This window comes from Mauremys reevesii, linkage group 5 (genome assembly GCF_016161935.1).
Source record: "Mauremys reevesii isolate NIE-2019 linkage group 5, ASM1616193v1, whole genome shotgun sequence".
Taxonomy (NCBI): domain Eukaryota; kingdom Metazoa; phylum Chordata; order Testudines; family Geoemydidae; genus Mauremys; species Mauremys reevesii.
Genome location: NC_052627.1, coordinates 42,675,395 through 42,694,432, shown reverse-complemented (window position 1 = coordinate 42,694,432; position 19,038 = coordinate 42,675,395). Strand labels below are relative to the sequence as shown.

The window sequence follows — 19,038 nt, the reverse complement described above, 5'->3', positions numbered from 1 at the left end:
CCTTTTTGTGTGTTTGCTTTCTGGCAGTGGTATGGGGAGGGGGGTCTGGTAGTGCTAGTCACTGTTCCTCAAAGTATTCAAGGAAGGAGATAAGACTAAAAACATAGAAAATGCTCAAATGAATGCTAGAATAACTCATCTGGAAAAGTCAGTACAAATAACAGAATGGGGTTCTGTGTCTGTTTTCTTTTCGTAAGCACTCAGGTCTTGGAAAATAAGTGTGTGGGTGCTGCTCTGTGAACATATTATACGATTTATCTATATCCTTTTTTCATCTAAAAATAAAATTATTTCCACTAGGAGGTGTGATGAGGTGCACAGATCCCTGCATTGGGCAGGAAGGGTTAAAGAACTGCTATGAGTTTCAGTAGTTCCACCCTGCCACACCTGCAGGGTATGTCAGGTATGGATAAGGGCCTTAAAAGGGAGGAGGCAGTTCTATTAACTGCCTGGGAGAGGAGTATGCCTGAAGTCCTCACTCTCTGGGGTGCTCATGTGAGGCATTTCAGAGGCACTGGTAGGTGGGCCAGACCCCAAGTGGTTACTTCAGTCACTTATAAATGATATGCTGGAGGGTGTTGTATTAAACTACAGAATGTCCGTGATGAAGGAAGAGAGTCTGCTGGTCTTCTTTCCCCTCCACCCATTTCCTTGTGGGGACTCTTAATAGTCCTGGAAGAGTTAGATTCCCTACAAGCACCAGCTGGAATCTCCCAAAGGTCCCTGGAAGGCAGCTCTGCCTCTGACTGCTAATGATTATTGTGCATACTGCTTTCTTCTCTTTCTGTTGGGAATTTTGCTAGCCCTGGAAGGGGTTGAGTCCTGCAGGGTTCAGCTGGAGGGATGAGTCACACATTTCTGGATCTGTGCTGGTGACCACCTGGATGTGGAGGACTGATAACTGGGTGAGTATAGGACCTTGTCACAAACCCTGTGGGAGACTAAGCCCATGACAGGAGGCACAAGTTTAATTCTCAAATATTGTATATAAACGTTGATGGAACTGATAGCATAGCATTGCTGCAGTCAATAAGTATGCCTTTTAAAAAAGAGCTTGATGCAGGAATCACTGGGTGAAATTCTGTGAGATGATAATAGTGGCCCCTTCTGACTTAAATATCTTGACTCCCTAAGCAGCAGTGACAATGACTGGGAGTGGGTGGAGATTCACTGAGATCAAGCAAGATTTGGACTGACCCAGTCTGATTCTTCTCGGCATTTTGAGATTATTCTGAAAATTTTAGGAAGAAAGGAATTTTTACTGTTTTAAACACAATATTGTTCTTTCAGATACAGAATTCTCCCTGACTTCAGTAAAAGCTATACCAATGAAAGGACTTCAGGTTAAGTTACTTATTCTTAAATTTGTGTACATTCTTTTGTATCAATATTCTCTGTTATCTTCAGAATTTTGTCTACACACCTCTGGTTTGGCCTCTTTTTTCTTTTTTTTTCAAATATAGACTTGTTTTTCCAACTCCACTGCATGACTAAGATCCTTTACTCTGTATCATTTTGGTTGTCATCTGTTGGACTTCTATCCCTAAAGGCTCTTTATTTCTAACATTACATGGTCTGCCAAAATCTAATAGCTGTGAATAGTGCTACAGCCAGTTATCAGTTATGCCAATATTTTTCATTCAACAGGAATTGCAGGTGCACAGCATCTCTTAAAATCAAATTAATTATTTAGTTGCCTAACTATAGATTCTAGTGTCCAACTTCAGGTTTCCAAGTTTAAAAGAATTGACCTAACGGCTTGATTTTTGGGAGGTGGTCTCTATGTTTCTGCTCACAGTTATTCCAAGAGCATTTTGGTTGTGACGATCTGTAGGTATAATTGATGTGAATTAATAGTGGTAATGGGATATTCAAGTGTTTATTGTTGGCCTAACTGTTCCTACTAAATACGGTGGAGGGTTTTACATTGGCCAGACTTGTTGCATGGAAGTCAATTCTAAGTGCTTCTGAAAATTTCAGCCTGTCGAATTATCTGAGTACAGTTGCAAACTGTATACTAATGGAAGTGACATCAGCTGATCCTGCAAGTAACTGTGGGTGAAAAATTCAGCCACAGTTATTTATGCCTGTAAAATGGCAGGGACATGATAGGCTGTTTCCAAATGTGGCCCCAAAGGCTCAGAGACCGATTGAGAAGGCTATAGACTGTGTGCCTGTTCATCTTTGCAATGCAGATCGAGCAAATCACTCAGCTTCCCCCACGTCACTCATGTTTTGTGCTGAGGATAAATTAAGTGTCCCTCTTTGGCACTTGAATTTATAAATCCTATTTTCCCAGAATTACAACTTAACCACTAAAATGTTAACTTCTGTCTGAAACTTGGAAAAGAATTTCTAAATTCCAGGGAAACTTAGTTATTGCAAATTTTCAAAACTACAATTAATTGGCAGTTCCTAACCTTCTGACTGTCCAAGAAATGAAAGCTTAGCAGTTTCAGATGTTTGTTTATACTCAGCAAAGCCCCTTTTTAGCTACGTTGCATGAAATGTGGAAGGAAATTCCTTTTTGAAAGCGCGGGAGGCACTTAACTTAGTAACTTTATTTTTTAGTTATTAAGGTTTGAAACTCAGTCACTGCAGTGCCCATGGAAGTAATATTTCCTAAATGTTTTGGTACATGGATCTGAATTCACTTTGTAACTAGAGTAGCATGGAACCACATGTGAAAGCATTTTGCAGGGAGTTTCACTGAAGCCAAGTGCACAAACCAAGGCTGCATTTTGAGTGATCTTGGGTCAAGCTATGATTTTTGGTGGAAACCATGAGAAACAATGACATGGTTTCTCTCAGAGCTGTAATAGCTGGGGGGGGGGGAGAGGGGGAAGGGGGAAGCAGAGAAGGGATTCATACAGAATAATCTACCTCTCAAGCCTTCTATCCCAAGAGCCAAGATTAGCAGGAAGAATCTTCACATCTTCCCACCCTGGTGTCACAATCAGCCCCTCATTTCTGCTCCCCACATCTTGAAACACAATAGTTGTAGAAATGTCAATATGCTACACTGAATTTCTTACCTTAAGAAGACATATTAATCAATGTCAACTTTTAAGATAATTGTGACATGGTCCATTAATAGAAAAAGTTATACAAGAATGATCTTAGGATAACTACAAGTTAACTTTACTTGGTGCTGACTTTGACTCATGGATAAAATACTTAACAGTCAAGTGCAACCCAAAACATCTTTTATTCAACTAAAAACTGAGTACTAGAGTCAAATCTGGCCATAAGTGTCACAGTGAAAGCTGCTGGGAGCTGAGCAACCTTGAAAATCTGGCTTTGAGCTCTTTCAAAACTCAGGCCCTACTTATGTAACAGATATTTAATAAAGTTACTTTGCAAAATGAAGTACAAAATAATGTGAAGATAATATTTGTATTAAACCAGGCACAGTATGTAAAGATCCCAAAAATCTATTGGGCTGCTTAACTTCTAAAACAGCTAGTGGACATGTGGACTGGATAAAAGACACCTACGTACTGCCTAAGTTGAATGACTTTTTGGAAATATTTAGGCAGACAGACACCATCTAGTGGTGTGTTGTCCCTAAATAAATGAGAATTTAAAAGCAGAAAGCAATATATAATTTTACATGTAATAATACTTAATGTCTTAGTCCTTTATATGTTCAAAGCATTTTCAAGCATTAATTAGCAGAATTATAATTCAATGATATAAAATCAACTACATTCTTGAGTTTAAGACATTGGGCTTATCTGTACTTTAAAAAAAAAATTCTACAATAATGGTCCAAAATGCTACAGTTTCCCTATTGTATAATACTGTCTTGGACCATAATTGTAGAATACTGCAATATTTATTTGATAAGGGCAATCTTAAAGCCACTATGAAGTTCTTTATTGAGGCAAATCTCTAACAGAAAGCAATATGTTTTGTTTCTGTAAGGATTATGGGATGGGGTCTGTGGAGTTTATTTTAAAATAAACTCTAAGTATGGGACTTGTTTGGTTTTGGCTCATTTTTCATGCTATATTAAGTGCCAACATCCCCGTGCTGTTACTAGAATGGCATTACTGATGCAATAGACAGCAAAAGCAGAATGCCATTGCTAGAATGCTCTTGTGGTGACTTGGGGAATCTAAGTACAGTTCAGAGATTCAGAGATTCTATGGCTGGAAGGGACCTTGAGAAGTCATCAAGTCCAGTCCCCTGCCCTCATGGCAGGACCAAATACTGTCTAGACCATCCTGGATAGACATTTATCTAACCTACTCTTAAATATCTCCAGAGATGGAGATTCCACAACCTCCCTAGGCAATTTATTCCAGTGTCTAACCACCCTGACAGTTAGGAACTTTTTCCTAATGTCCAACCTAAACCTCCTTTGCTGCAGTTTAAGTCCATTGTTTCTTGTTCTATCCTTAGAGGCTAAGATGAACAAGTTTTCTCCTTCCTCCTTATGACACCCTTTTAGATACCTGAAAACTGCTATCATGTCCCCTCTCAGTCTTCTCTTTTCCAAACTAAACAAGCCCAATTCTTTCAGCCTTCCTTCATAGGTCATATTCTCTAGACCTTTAATCATTCTTGTTGCTCTTCTCTGTACGTTCTCCAATTTCTCTACATATTTCTTGAAATGTGGTGCCCAGAACTGGACACAATATTCCAGTTGAGGCCTAACCAACGCAGAGTAGAATGGAAGAATAACTTCTCATGTCTTGCTCACAACACATCTGTTAATGCATCCCAGAATCACGTTTGCTGTTTTTGCAACAGCATCACACTGTTGACTCGTATTTAGCTTGTAGTCCACTATAACCTCTAGATCCCTTTCTGCCGTACTCCTTCCTAGACAGTCTCTTCCCATTCTGTATGTGTGAAACTGATTGTTCCTTCCTAAGTGGAGCACTTTGTTCCACTTTCATTAATTCTACTTGGAGATTGACCTTTCTGAATGTATCTTTATCAAACTACAAAATCCATTTTGATTATGAGGCTAGTCTGTCTTTTTGCTGTTTTTTACATCTGTTTTGGGATAAAATTCCAAGAGGTAATGGTAACACAGGGCTAGCAATGAAGGCTCATTAAACCTTGGTAATCTTCTACTCAAATGGGAGCCCCATATGGACAAAAAATGACCACACCAAGGAAACCAATCTACCAGGTAGGCTGATAACTAATCAACAGATCACCTGGTTAGGCTGATCATGAATCATCTGACCAAGTCCTCCTTCTATAAAGTTGCAGTTGCTTATCTTGCCAGCCATTTTGGGGAGAGAGAGAAAAGGCCAGAAGTAGAAGAAACAGCTGTGCATGAGAAGGGGGAGGATCCTACACACTCTAAGGACTCTGACTTAAATCCCACAGAATGCTCCAGAGTGATGGGGAAACTGAAGCAAGGAAGGATGTGTCAATTTTAGTCTGGATCTGTATATCTCTTGTGCTGTCTAAAGAGTGATTGTTTTGGGAATCTTTGCGAAGTCTGTGATATGTGTCTCCACTACTATGCATCCTGGGAGAGGTAAACCAGAGTGCCCACAAGGTTGAAGCTCTGGGAGATCTTGTACTTAAGGATGGGGGCGGGTCGGGTCGGGTCTGGTCAACACTGGTCCTGAGGTCTAGGGCAGCTGAACTGCAAGGTCCCACTTCCATGAAGGGGTAGCAGATAGGCCAAGCAAAGAGACAGTGCTGCAGTGTACTCAGACCAAGGGAAGCTTCAGAGCACACTAGTCGAGCATGGTGGGATCCAAACAAGCAGCCCAGTGAGTGTACAGAAGAGGGAGCTTTACCAGGGCTGTGGTAACTGTTCTTTTGGGAAGGATCTTGAGACTAGGAGGGTTCCCTATCATACAGTGCCATGTGTGTTGCAAGCTCCAGAAAACATAAGGGGACCCTGCAGTGGAATTACTTGGTTCTGCTGATGAATGGGAAGGCAGCTTGGCCAACTGCTCTCAGAAGACTGCCTAAAGGCCCTTCAATGGGTACATGGGGATGAAGGGAGAGAGTGCAAGGAGTTCCTCTCTCCAATCTGGGGTAGCCCATGTAGGGGGAGGCTGGTATTTGCTGTAATGGAACCTCATTGAGCTCCCCCAGTGCCCCCACCCCTGTTGGCACTCCGGCCAATCAGGGCCATTGGTGCACAACTTCAAATGTATGGCTGCCTGAGGATGGCATCAAAACCCTAGCTCAGTCAGCTGCAAGCAGAGAGAGCATTGCCAGAACCACAGCAGCTGAAGTTGCAGCCACCGCCACTGAAGTCCCATCCCTGACAATGCAGCAGGAGAAGCCTCACAATATGGAGTCAAGAGGAGCATGTCTGAGTAGCTATTGCTGTCGGTGCTGTGGCAGTGGCGGAGGAGCACGTACTGTACATCTGCTGCAGCAACACCCTGCCCTCTGAAGGCAGCAAGAGTAGCAGCAGCTCAGAAGGAGGAAAGGCCAAGCTAGCAAGGGACGCAAGGCCTCTCTGCAACATAATGGGGGAGTCAGGAGCTCAAGTCCTTGTGCACACTGAGGAGCTTCAGGAGCTTTTCATTCCTATTTTGGATTGAGAAGGGGGAAAAACCTGAGTCTATGTGACTTGTGTAGGGATGCAGACAGCTGCTAGAATTTTGATTCAGAATAGGCTAAATGGTAATTTAACATTGCTTCTCCACCTGCCATCCATCGTTTGTGGGCTCTTGGTTTGGAAATTGAACTTTACGACTCAGCTCTGTGCATTATGGACTGAACCACCCTGCCAAATCCATCCAGACCTAAGCTGTGGGGATGTCTGGATTCTAATCCACTTCTAGAAGTGATGTTTGCCACTCAGGCTCTGCTCTAACAAATACCAATGTTTCTAAGGTTGTGTCCTTCTGACTGTGATATGCCAAGGCAAAAGCGCTAAATACATTGTCAGAAAACACTTCATGACATACCAAGCTGCAGTTCGTTTCAGTTTTGTTTACAGTAATAAAGCAAAGAATATTTTTCTTTGTCTCTAAATTGACTCCACTAGATGGCATAGAAGTACTCCTACTTAGATATTTCCAATATCCACCCTGTAACAAAAAGCAGAAATACGGCCATCATGAAAACACTACATGATCTTTATTTTTTAATGTGTGCATTATTGCAAAATGTGAATATAGCACTTATATAGAATATAAACAGAGCTGTGTGAAAGTTTCATCTTGCCCCTGACAATTAAATACTTCCAGAACTAGCTTCCTTAGAAGAATGAGGCCAAATTTCAGGTAATGTACCAAATAAAAAAGTGTGCAAGAAAGCAAATGGGTCAAGACATGAAAAATGGGGAAAGGAGAGAGAATTCAGAAAAGTCATCAAATACCCACTACTCCTAGTGGCTTGAGAGACATGGTCACAATGAAAATTAGGGGAGAGAGTAATACTTGGAATTATATAATTCTATTGTTCATAGGAAACCACCAGTCAGCAAAGCTCTATTAATAAGGAATGGGAATTGATCAAAGTCTTTGAGATGTGAAGAAGCAGGGGAAGTGATCACCAGCATTAAACACATTGGGCAGCATTACCTTTACAAGTAGTTAGGTGAATTAATGTAGGTCCCGGTCATCTTTTGAAGCCTGAGTTAAAATCATGAGTTTGTGCCACTTATTGCTTTAGTTAACCTTGCTTTTATTACAAATAAAACCAAAACATGCTAGGGATGAAGGCTGGGATTCCTTTAAATTGACGTCTGCCTGGCAAATAGAGATTTCTAATGACCAAATTGTATTGAAGATGCGTAACTCTGGTGGGAAAAGAGTGGGTGAAAGATATATGCAACCTGTCAGAGCAACCTGTGTAAGCAGAGTCTTTGGGGCACACAGAAGTAGTGTGGGAAATGCAGGCTTTTCAGGAGAGCAAGCATGAGGACAGCCAAGTGAGGGAGTAAGATACAAAAATTGTGTGTGATATCATATATCTGTTTTTTTCCAGAGAGTTTCTAATCAAGTTTCCAATGGTGGATTATTATGTAAAAGTCTCTAAGTACTAGGCCAATGGGGCTAACACCCACACAACACACCCACCCCAGTTATCTGAAGACTGAGAATTGGCTTCAGATCATCCTAAATTGTGTTTCGCTCCAACCTGTGTGTTGCAACAAACTTTAGGAATCTTCCTCTAAATGCCACTTAATATTAGTATTCCCTAAGGGACGCAGAAATACACCAGGAGTTGTTTTTGCCATGTATCCAATATTAGGGCTGGTAAAAAAATTTTCCGTTAACTTTTTCCCCATGTAAAATTTGGTTTTCAACTAAATGAAATTTGTCTCAGAAAATGGCTGATTTCCTCAAAAAATATTGATTTGTTGAAAATTCAGAAACTGAAATTTTGACATGTTGGCTGAAAATGGAAACGTTTTGGGGTTTTTGTTGAAAAGTCAAATTTTCTGTGGGGGATGAGGGGGAATTCCAACCACTCTTTCTAGCACATCGGCTTTAATGTTTAAAATACTCTTCCTATAGGCTGGTTTAGTGTTTTATATGCTAACAAGTGAATAAACCCTTCACAAATAAATTTGTTTACATCTTAGATTTTCTGCTGCTCTTGAATTCTTACCAGTCTTAAATTTGACCATCTGCTTCTACCCAAATTTTCATGGTCTATTGATTTCATCTACTTTTGTTTGAACTGACATCTTTGTTGAGCAGAGGTCAGTTTTCTACTAAAAACTTAAAATCATTGTTAATTAACAGTCATTTGCACTGGGTCTCATGCTTAGAGAGTAAAGAGCTAGGAAAAATAGTCTTGAATCAAATCCACTGATACAGAGCTGTTGATGATCTCAGTCACTGAATTTTACCACTGGAACAGAATAAGAGTTTGATAGTTACCTGCATTGTCTCCTGTTGCAGATATGAATGAGAAGAGTTCTTAGATCCCAGCAATAAGAAGGATTAGAGGTTACCATAAAATCAGTGGTAGGTACCATAAAATCAGTAGCTTTACCCTACCGTTATTTATACTTTAAAGTGCAACAAGATATGTGACCAAATATGTAAAGGGTATAAATTGAGTTTTAGATACAGAACTTGTTTGTCAACACATGGTCTTCCACAAATATACCACTATTTTAACCCATTGTGGTGTTTCATTGGTGACTCCATGTAAGTAAAATTATATACTGATTTATTTTTGCTAGCATCTTATGTACAAATTAAATTCCAAAATACTTTACAAAGTTGAACAGTAGAAGAGAGTAGACCTTGCAATGGTACATGGTATCAGTTATGGAAAAACATGTTAGAAAGACACTGAGCTGTATGCTTTAGTGATTTGCATATCATGAAGTAAAGAGAATCATAGAAATGTAGGGCTGGAAGGTATCACAAGAGGTCATCTTGTCCATATCCCTGTGCTGAGGCATGTTAAGTATACTTAGACTAACCCTGACAGTTGTTTACCTAACCTGATCTTAAAAACCCTCCAGTGATGGGGATTCCATACTCTCCCTAGGTAACCTGTTCCAAGGCTTATCTATTCTTAGGTTTTTCCTAATAGCCAACCTAACTGTCCCTTCCTGCAAACCAAGCTGATTACTTTTTCTCCAATCCTCAGTCAACTTGGGGAAAAATTGATCACCATTCTCTTTATGACAGTGTAGTGATATATTACAAATCATGCTTGAAAAGCCCAAGTGCAAAGCAGTACCTATTTTATAGTATTTCTTAAGGTGCTGGAAGATTCCACAAAGTCCTGAAAAGGTGTATGTGTGGTGTCAAATAATGTTGGAGAAGTAAGGGCAATGCCTAACACTGTTTGATTCATCCCTGCTGCTGCCCTGGAATAAAAGGAGAAAATAAAACGAAAGTAGAATAATTGGTGTCTTCATCCCAATTGTGTGTGACCATTTTCTCTCTTAATTTAACAATTTATCACTTCCATCTTCTAGACTGCAATCTCTGTGGTACACACTTCAGGAAGAAGCTACTGAGCAGCAGGACCAGGGCACCTGCATGTTGTTATAGATCCAGCAATTACAGCACAGAAACAAGAGGTGTTTTCAAAAGGGCTCTTTAGTTATGAATGTCTGAGATACTTAAATTAGATCTAGAGGTGCCACTGGTGCTGTGACCAACTTGTGCATCCCATTCATGTAGCAGATTTCTATAGTGCTTGTCTCCTTTTGCACATTTTTACCACAGAAATAAACATCTGACCCTAAATATAATGATTATATTTAAAGCTAGTTCCAAGAAATAAATATTCAAAAAGTTTCAATATTTTAATTATGCAGCTTTCTTTGAAGTTTTAGGAGTCATGTGGCTTGTGCAATTTTTGAGTGCCCAGTTATCAATACAGTACATTTGCATTATATAATGCACTACTTGTATTTAGTTATATAATAAATAGTAAAATAATAATTGTTTATAAATATGGAAATGCTTTTATATGAGAGAATCCTTATCTAGTCCAAACCCTTTCTACACAAAAATATCTTTCCCATCAAATATTTCTGGTTATTATATTCTAGTTCTTTTCCTGTAATATTTCCAGATATTTCAATTTCTGCAATACATTTTCTTTATTCACCAGAATTAAATTTAATAGAAATTGTGTGGTGGCATGTTCAAGTAGATGAACCTATGGATGCCGCTATATTAACTGCTTCATTTGAATTATTATACTTTGCAAAGCAGTTGAAAAAACCTACTGCTAAATCTGCATATTTGCAAACAAGAGGCCTGGTCCTGCTCCCACTCAGGTCAATGGCAAGTTTGCCAGGGACTTGAATTAAAGTAAAAAAAAATCCCCAAGCACCAAGGCCATGCAAGCATTTGGGGAGGATATGTACTGGCATGAGATCTAGACCTTTCCCTGGTATTTCAGGGGAAGTTTTTTTTCATTTAGTTTTGCTTTGTTTTTTTTTTAAATGGAGCTGGTACTATGAGTTAATGTGAATCCTAAAGAAGCCAGGTTAGTGGTTTGTGGAGGCACTGGATTTCCCTGGGGGGGAATAGCTTGATTAATTGTGATGGCAGATTTAAGGCAGACTGGTTGCCAATGGGAGGCAACTGATTGCACAGTGTCTGATTACAGGCTTTCCACTTTACAGGGTAACCTAGTGTCACACATAAATCTGTCAAAATTCCTCCAAGATATGATGGAAAATCATGCAGACCAACACAAGGGTAAGGCACTTTAACTGCTTTAGTAAGATCTGTGGAAATTCTGTGGCTGTCTTATGAGGCTCATAGACAGCACATTCGTTTTCCTATACTTACTTTGCTCTGCCCATTTCTTAATTAAAATTTTAGTAGGAAGTTGTGCATTGTTGGGGGTAGGAAAAAAACAAAACAAACACACGACACCACAGATCAAAACAAAGGAAAAGTATTTTATATGTTATGGCTGATCCTAACAGCTCACTACACAGAGCAAAAGTAGGAGACTTTGAAGGACAGTTAGAGTTAGGCTTTTTGAAGTCAGATTTCAGGAGACTAATAAAATCATGGGTAATTAAGCAGGCATGAAGAGTTTAGGCCTTTGGCTCTCTAACTCTATAGATACAGCTAATCAGAATAAAGCCCAGGGGCCTTCTTCAGCAAGAAGAAACAACAGACAGAGAGAGCACAGGGAAATTTGCAGTGATGGGAAGTAGGCTCTTAATTTAATGGCGGCAGTCTGGTAGATTGAGAAACCTCAGTAATAATGAAAACCTTTTTCTGTAAATAATTAACAGACCATAAAAAAGTTAAATCTTTCTCTACTCATGGTTACAACAACCCAATCTAACTAGGGAGGTAAACAACCAACTTCAGCCTAGCCAGTATTGGTGCAACCCAGTTTACTTCACAAAGTGAAGAAAGGACAATGACAACTTGCCTTGCATACAAGTGGCATATGTATGAACCCAGTGCAAGTAGTTTATGGCCCTCAGAGTCCAGGTACAGCATGCTGAGGCCAAAGTTGCTGAATTGGAGGAACAGAGAGAGAGAATATTGACCATAGGTAGGTACATCATGTAGTGGGTCTGCCTCAGAACTGATCCTCCAGTTGAGAAGCCAGTCTCAGGATAGAAGAGCACCTAGGTACAAGGAGGACCCCATCCCCTTCCCTCCCCTCCCTCACCCACCCCCTTGAGATGGGACATCCTTCTGACTGAGTTAGTGGAGGCTGACAAGTCCTCATGCACCAAGGAGGTCACTCCAGTGGATGGAAATACAATGATGAGACAAAGACAAGTGATGGTGAGTGGGGATTTGATCAGCAGGAATGTAGACAGTTGGTATGTGGTGAATGAGAATCACTTGGTGCCTTGCCTGCTGGGTACAAGGGTGGTGGATGTCACAAGACATACTGACTTCTGATGTGTGCTAGTATGAGCATGCTGGTACCAATGATGTAGAGACATGCAGGAGACAGGTTCTGGAAGGTAAATTAGGCTACTAGGTAAAAGGTCCAAGGCTTCAGCCGAAACTTTTCTCTGAAATTCTTCTAGTCTTACATGAAGGTCTAGCTATGCAGTAGGAATTTCAGGGTCTGAATGCATGATTAAGAAAATGAAACAAAGAAGCATGATTTAAATTTGTTACATGCAGAGGCACTTCTTGGAAAAGTGTGTGTGTGGGGGGGAAACTCCTCCTTAAATAAAATACAACCAGTTTGTTGGCATCTTAAATAAAAGTTTGGAGAAGTGTTTAAACTAAGAGCTGAGGGGAAAGCTTGGAGGAGCTGAGGGATACATAAGTCAGACAGATATCTGTTAAATACATTGTGATGGGGTGTATACATCTGCACTAGAAATGAAGGGGTTATAAAGCAATGCTGGGCCCAGATGATGCTGCTCTGTCACAGCTGCAGAGCATGCTTCAAATGGAGGTGGAGCATAAAAGGGAAGCCAGACAGCTCAGAAGGGGGCTGATAAAGCAGGGGAAAGGACTTGCCTGAGATGGGATCCTGCAGAAGCCTCTCTTAGTGAAGAGGAGCTTACCTGGTGGACCCAGACAGACTGAAGGTGTAGCTAGTACCTTTTTCTATTACCTTTCTGCTACAGAATGCAAATCATAAATAAAAGAGTAGGTGGTAGGAAGTGGCCCAGGGAGGGCAGCCTTAAGTTGCTCCTGAGTACCAGACCTTTGGCAACCCTTGTAGGTCCCTGGGCTGGAGCCTTTGCACGATGAAGGGACAGATCCCCTCCTTCCCCCAACCCTTATGTGATGATTATAAACATTTATAATACAATAGTATCTGTGTATCCCATAATGGGGAGGATTCAAACTGCAACTAACTGGGACAAAAAATACAGTGATAAAATCAGCAGCATGTCCGATTAAGGAGTCAAATAGAAACATGCATACAATCAAGAATAAAAACCTATAAGGGTGATGTCCCTCTTTAAGGGAGATGTAGCCAGCCACACCTGTGCCATAATTATTTGATGCTTCCCAGCAGAAAGGGGTGGAGCTAAGAGGGCCAGGTGACAGCTTAATGGGCCCCTTAGCCTTATAAAAGACAGGGAGTGAGTAGGCTCCTATGGAGGACCCTGGACTAGGGTCTGGAGGAGGCTGGGTACTCCAGGGGAACCAAACAAGAAGTCCAGTGCTCCATAGCAGAATCAAAGTCTCTCACAGGTACCCTGGAGAAGGGTGAGTTTGTAAGTCCTTGGTGCCTCTGAAAATCAGGCCAAGCTTTTACTCAGGAGCCTAAATATACATTTAAGAATCTAACTTTAGGTTTCAACTTTGAAAATGTGGCTATAATTCCAAAAAAGAGATATAACACTGAGGCCCAAATTCAGACCAGATATAAGCAGATGCAATTTGATTTCAGTGGCATTGCACCCATTTTACACCGTCAGAATTTGATGATAATGTGCTATTCAACTTAGGTGTTGGGTGTTTTTGTTTTATCTTTTATGTATCTTGAGTACACTACTATGCAGGGTCTCAGTGTGTGGATGAGACAACTGTAGTCAAAGGAGAGATTTATGCTTATTAAGAACTGGGGAACTTCTGGGAAAGGAGGAGTCTATACAGGAAGGATGGGTTCTAACTAAACCAAAAGAGAACCAGATCGCTGGCATATAAAATCAAAAAGGTCATAGAGGAATTCTTAAACCAAGGGTTGGGGAAGTGCTGACAGCTGCAGAGGCGCGTACAGGTCAGACAGACACATCCATTGGGGTAGGATTTATTTAAAAGGATACTTTAGTGCAGAGGATAGAAGTTGATTAATGTACAAATAGGAATAGAAGAGAAACAGTCAAATGAAGGCAGACAACTAAGTGCTTGTATACAAATGCAAAAAGTCTAAATATTAAGAAGGGAGAATTTGAGTGCCTGGTATTAAATGAGGATATTGATATAATAAGCATCACAGAAACTTGATAGAATTATGATAATCAACGGGACATGGTAATACCAGAGTATAAAATGTATAGGAATGATAGAGTAAAAGGATTGGCACTATATGTGAAAGAAAGCATAATCTAATAGTAAAAATGAAACAAACAGTGCTACAGAATCTATGAATACAAATGTCATGCTTGAATAATAAGGGTATAGTAGTAGGAATAAACTGCCAACCACCTGACCAGGATGATGAGGGTGACTGTGAAATGCTTGAGCTGATTATAGAGGCTATAAAAACAGAAAATCAAATAGCAGTGGGGAATTTCAACTATTCCCGGTATTGACTGAGAACATGTCACTTCAGGATGGGATGCAGAAATAAAATTTCTAGACCTCATTAATGACTGCTTCTTGGAGCAGCTAATTCTGGAATCCACAAGCATGGCCTTGATTTAGTCCTAAGTGGCGCATAGGATCTGGTCCTAGAGTTGACTAAAGGGCTAGATGACCCTTGGCCTGCCCCAGTGTGGCCATACTTTACCACTTTTAGTAACTTTCTAAATAGGTAACAAAAAGCAATATAATATACATGATTCTTTATGGTCACTATGAAAAATATCTTCCTACAAATCACTAACCATAAACTAGAGTAGTTGCAGCATATGTGAAAAAATTCTTTATTTACGAGCAGCGGGAAACTCTCCTATGAGCTTCAATTCACACACCTACTGTGCACCCCTGCATTATCTGCTGCAGTATATAACCTGCTAGCAGGTGATTTATGTGGCCTGATTTGCTGCTGTCAGGTATCTCTGATTTGTGAACAAGTTGGAATGAGCCTAAAGGAAGGGGTAGGATGGTGAAAGAAGGATGCTTGAAAGAAAGGTTATGCATCTCCATACTCTAAAAGACAAAACATGTAATCTTTCAAAGCAGCTCTATAATTTTTACCTTGCCTGATCATTTGGTAGGAAGAAAAACTGCTAGCTGATGACAGCCCTGAAACAGAAACATTTGAGAAGGCTTCTTTATCTGCAGGTAAAAATAATAGGAAAAGTGGGGAATAAGCAAGAGGCTTGTTTGCCTCTGACATGTGGAATAGCATTTTTGACATAGTATTGTTTGAAATGTCAGGGGAAAGAGACTTGCTGACAATAAAAACAACATGCAACATAAACTCAGAAAGAAACTGGCAACTTATTTGTATTTTGTCTATTCTCAGTCCTCCCCCTCCCCACTGGGTTCCAATCTACCACTGCTGCTGTGACCACCAATCCTAGTCTCCCTAGCCAGGAAGACTCTCCTTTCTTCCATCCCCACCTATGACTTGCACTGTGTACTAAAGGGCCTGATCCCAAGAGATCAGTGGAAAAGTGAACTATGGGGTCTCAGAGGTCATACTGATTGTGGGGAAGGCAGCGAGGGAAGACCTTGAAATCTTTCTTAAAACAGCCTCCTCCTATTTTCCCATCCCAATCTGAATCCCTCAGCTTCCCAAACACCAACCAACACCTAACTGCCCTGCAAGTCTGTTCCCTCCCTCCCTAAGGTTTCTCTGATATTCCCCTCCAACACACTTTCTCTCTCACACACACACACACCCCCCTCATGCCGTTAATTCTCTTTTCTTCACATCAGCACTCACATAATTCTATTTTTTTTACACTTTCTAATAGAACAAGTCAAAACAGTCGAATCAAACACTCCTGAAATTTGAGTGGAGGTTTCAAACTCTAGATCTGAATTTGGCAGTTTGAGTTAACCCTAGAATGTTTGTACTCTGCTCATTCACTTTAAAGGAGACACTGCTAGCTACTACATTTTGGACCCAAACATTCAGTCCACACTTTTATAGCAAATACCAGGTGTTATCTTATCACCTGAAGGTACTTTTGTGGTATCCAGCATTTCTTCCTACACTTGTGATGTGAACTGTGATTAAGATGTATTTCATCTGTAGGCATCTTAAATTCTGATTGCACCTATCGATTAAAGATTCTGGCATTAACAATGCACTGTACCAACCAAAATGAATACAAAGCTACTCTCCATTATCTAAGAAATAGAGAAATGTGCTGAATGATATGCTAATCTTTTAAATCACATTAGTCTACTTGAGAGTTGGAAAGCGCTATTTATTATCCATCCTGTTTTCATAGTTGTGTTTTTCCAGCTTGGGGGGAAAGGCGAGGATACCAGGCTTTTACTCTGGCTTGAAGCAGCTGTTAACAACACTTCAAAAATCAATTATTTGTACTCAAAAGTTTACACTCCATTGACAGAGCCTGTGAATCGGTCCAAATGATTAGTTTTCAACGGTATCAATGCTCAGGAGTTTGGAGCATGTCAGAACACCATTCTGCAGTAATCTGCCTTACAGACCAAACGGGCTGTTGACGTGCTTTCTGAATGAAAATTGTTGAGTGATGGAAGCACATCACCACTGGACTGGACAAATGTAAGGAAGGAGAACATTTTGAAGCAATAACACAGGGTTTCTCAAACAGGGGTTGCCGCTTGTGTAGGGAAAGCCTCAGGCGAGCCAGGCCGGTATGTTTACCTGCCTCGTCCGCAGGTCCAGCCGATAGCGGCTCCCACTGGCCACGGATTGCTGCTCCGGGCCAATGGGAGCTGCTGGAATCAGTGGCCAGTATGTCCCTTGGCCTGCGCCGCTTCCTGCAGCTCCCATTGGCCTGGAGCAGCAATCTGCGGCCAGTGGGAGCCGCGATCAGCCGGACCTGTGGATGGAGCAGGTAAACACACCGGCCCAGCCCGCCAGGGGTTTTCACTACACAAGCGGCGACCCCTGTTTGAGAAACCCTGCAATAACATATTTTGCAGCACAGATCCAGGTGCTAAACTTTGTGTGAATTAAAATCTCATCAATGTAATTGTCACCCTCCACCCCCAGGGACAGAGCCTGCCTTCAGGTTGGTTCTACACAGGGCTCAGCTCCAGTATAGTTTGGAGCAGCTTTAGGGGTGCTCTAAAGTATACTAGTCATCTATGGTCTGCAAGACCCAGAATGCCAGGCAAAATTTGGCTGTGTTTTGATTTGGCATGAAAATGGAAAAAAAATCTGAAATTTGCTGAAAGGGAAGGGAGCTTTACCGACTGCCTGGAGTCATGCAGCTTGGAAGCCGTGGGCTTCTGAATCTGAGGCAGTCCGCATGATAGGCTGCCTAGGAGCTTGCGGTCCTGGGGTTTCCAAGCTCCTGGCTGTCCATCAGCCCACCAGGCAGACTGCCAAAAAGCTAGGAGCCTGGAAGCTTGCGCTCCCTGGCAAGGCAGTGGGTGGGTCAAGGTGAAACCGGGCAGGTGTCAAAACCTGCCTAGGAGCCCAGGTTATGTCAGAACTACATCAGAATTGAACCATCACCACAAAACATGTCCATTTTGTGAATCAGCATTCTTTTTGAGCAAATCTAATGCGAACAAATCACAATGGTAGCACTTTGCACCGATTCTTCACAAGTGCAAGGCAGTGGAGAATCAGGCCCAAAGAGTATCCTGTATAAAGAAATTTCTGCTGACCTAGTTAATAGGCTTTGCAAATCAATGTGATTGTGAGGGTCACTTTAAGTTTTAACTGACCCTAGATTAGGATTTTTGGGACTTAATTTTTCTGAGAACATGGGCCAATGTAAAGAAAGGAATATTATATGGATGTTTATCATGTATTTCTCTGGCATTAATAATATAGCATTATATTGTTCTATACTAATTGTATTTTTATGGAAGCAGAAACATTCTATAATACAAAAATTGTCAATTTTCACAAATTCATAACTACTGATCTACTTTCCATCCATCTTTTCCCTTAAATCTCAGGATGATCTACAAACAGCCAAGATTGAACGCTGTTGGTTCAGCTGCTGTCAAGTAATTCACACTCAAAATAGATGTTGGAATATGTGTTTTTGTTTTTCAAGAGACAGTACTAAAAAACAGCTATAGAATTTATGGAAATAACACACAAACTCACCTCTGGGCTGAGATCAAGCATGGAAAATGTCAGCCGTATTGGAATTTGTTTACTGAAGTTATGGGCAATTTAAAAAGGGAAGTTATGATGGCAGAAGCATTTCAGTCTTAACTAAACTGGTTACTACTGTTACATGTTACTGTTACACTGCATGCACACATACTTACAAGTTTATATATACTGGTAATAAACATATATTACGTGTGTGTGTGTAATATATATAAACATGTAAAAATGTTTAGGCAAAAACAAATTATTAAACCTCTTATCAGGGTGTATGGGGAGGGTTAGAATGGAAATACTGGCACAACTATAACAAATATCCTACCATGCGTAGGTAAACAAAAATCACATGATAATGTAACACATTATCAAAGAAGTGATATGTAAACAACGGATCAAAGTCCATCAAAGCTCCCAGACTGCAGGGTAGGAAATCCCTGCTTTCTTCTATTTCAAATGAACTCTAGATAAAAAAGTTGCAATTATCTAAGTAGCTTTAAGGAGATGAGTGAGCACTTACTTAAGAAATGGCATTGTGTTAAACATACACTGTTAATTCAGGTGTTGCCTTCTGGCAATTTGTGTGTTCTTAAATATTAATCTTTGCATTTTAATAGGTATAAATGGAGATAAATGCTTTTTATGTTTAGTCTTCAGCACAACATTATTTTTCTCTCTTCCTTTAGATTGTCCATGTGGTTTACAAAGTGGAAACCTCAGTCAGAAATGTAATACTCTATTTTTTTATACTGTGCAGCACTA

The 19,038-nt window shown here is 40.5% G+C and overlaps 2 long non-coding RNA genes across 2 annotated transcripts; both read left to right on the top strand.

The window, feature by feature from the left end:
- The first annotated feature begins 566 nt into the window (after positions 1-566).
- LOC120406919 lies at positions 567-10,276 on the top strand. Its single transcript, XR_005599662.1, has 4 exons — positions 567-905; positions 1,291-1,343; positions 8,850-8,915; positions 9,887-10,276. It is a non-coding gene; the product is annotated as an uncharacterized LOC120406919 (long non-coding RNA).
- A 3,174-nt stretch (positions 10,277-13,450) lies between these two features.
- On the top strand, positions 13,451-18,479 carry LOC120406918. Its single transcript, XR_005599661.1, has 3 exons — positions 13,451-13,583; positions 15,260-15,326; positions 18,120-18,479. It is a non-coding gene; the product is annotated as an uncharacterized LOC120406918 (long non-coding RNA).
- Positions 18,480-19,038: the final 559 nt, after the last annotated feature.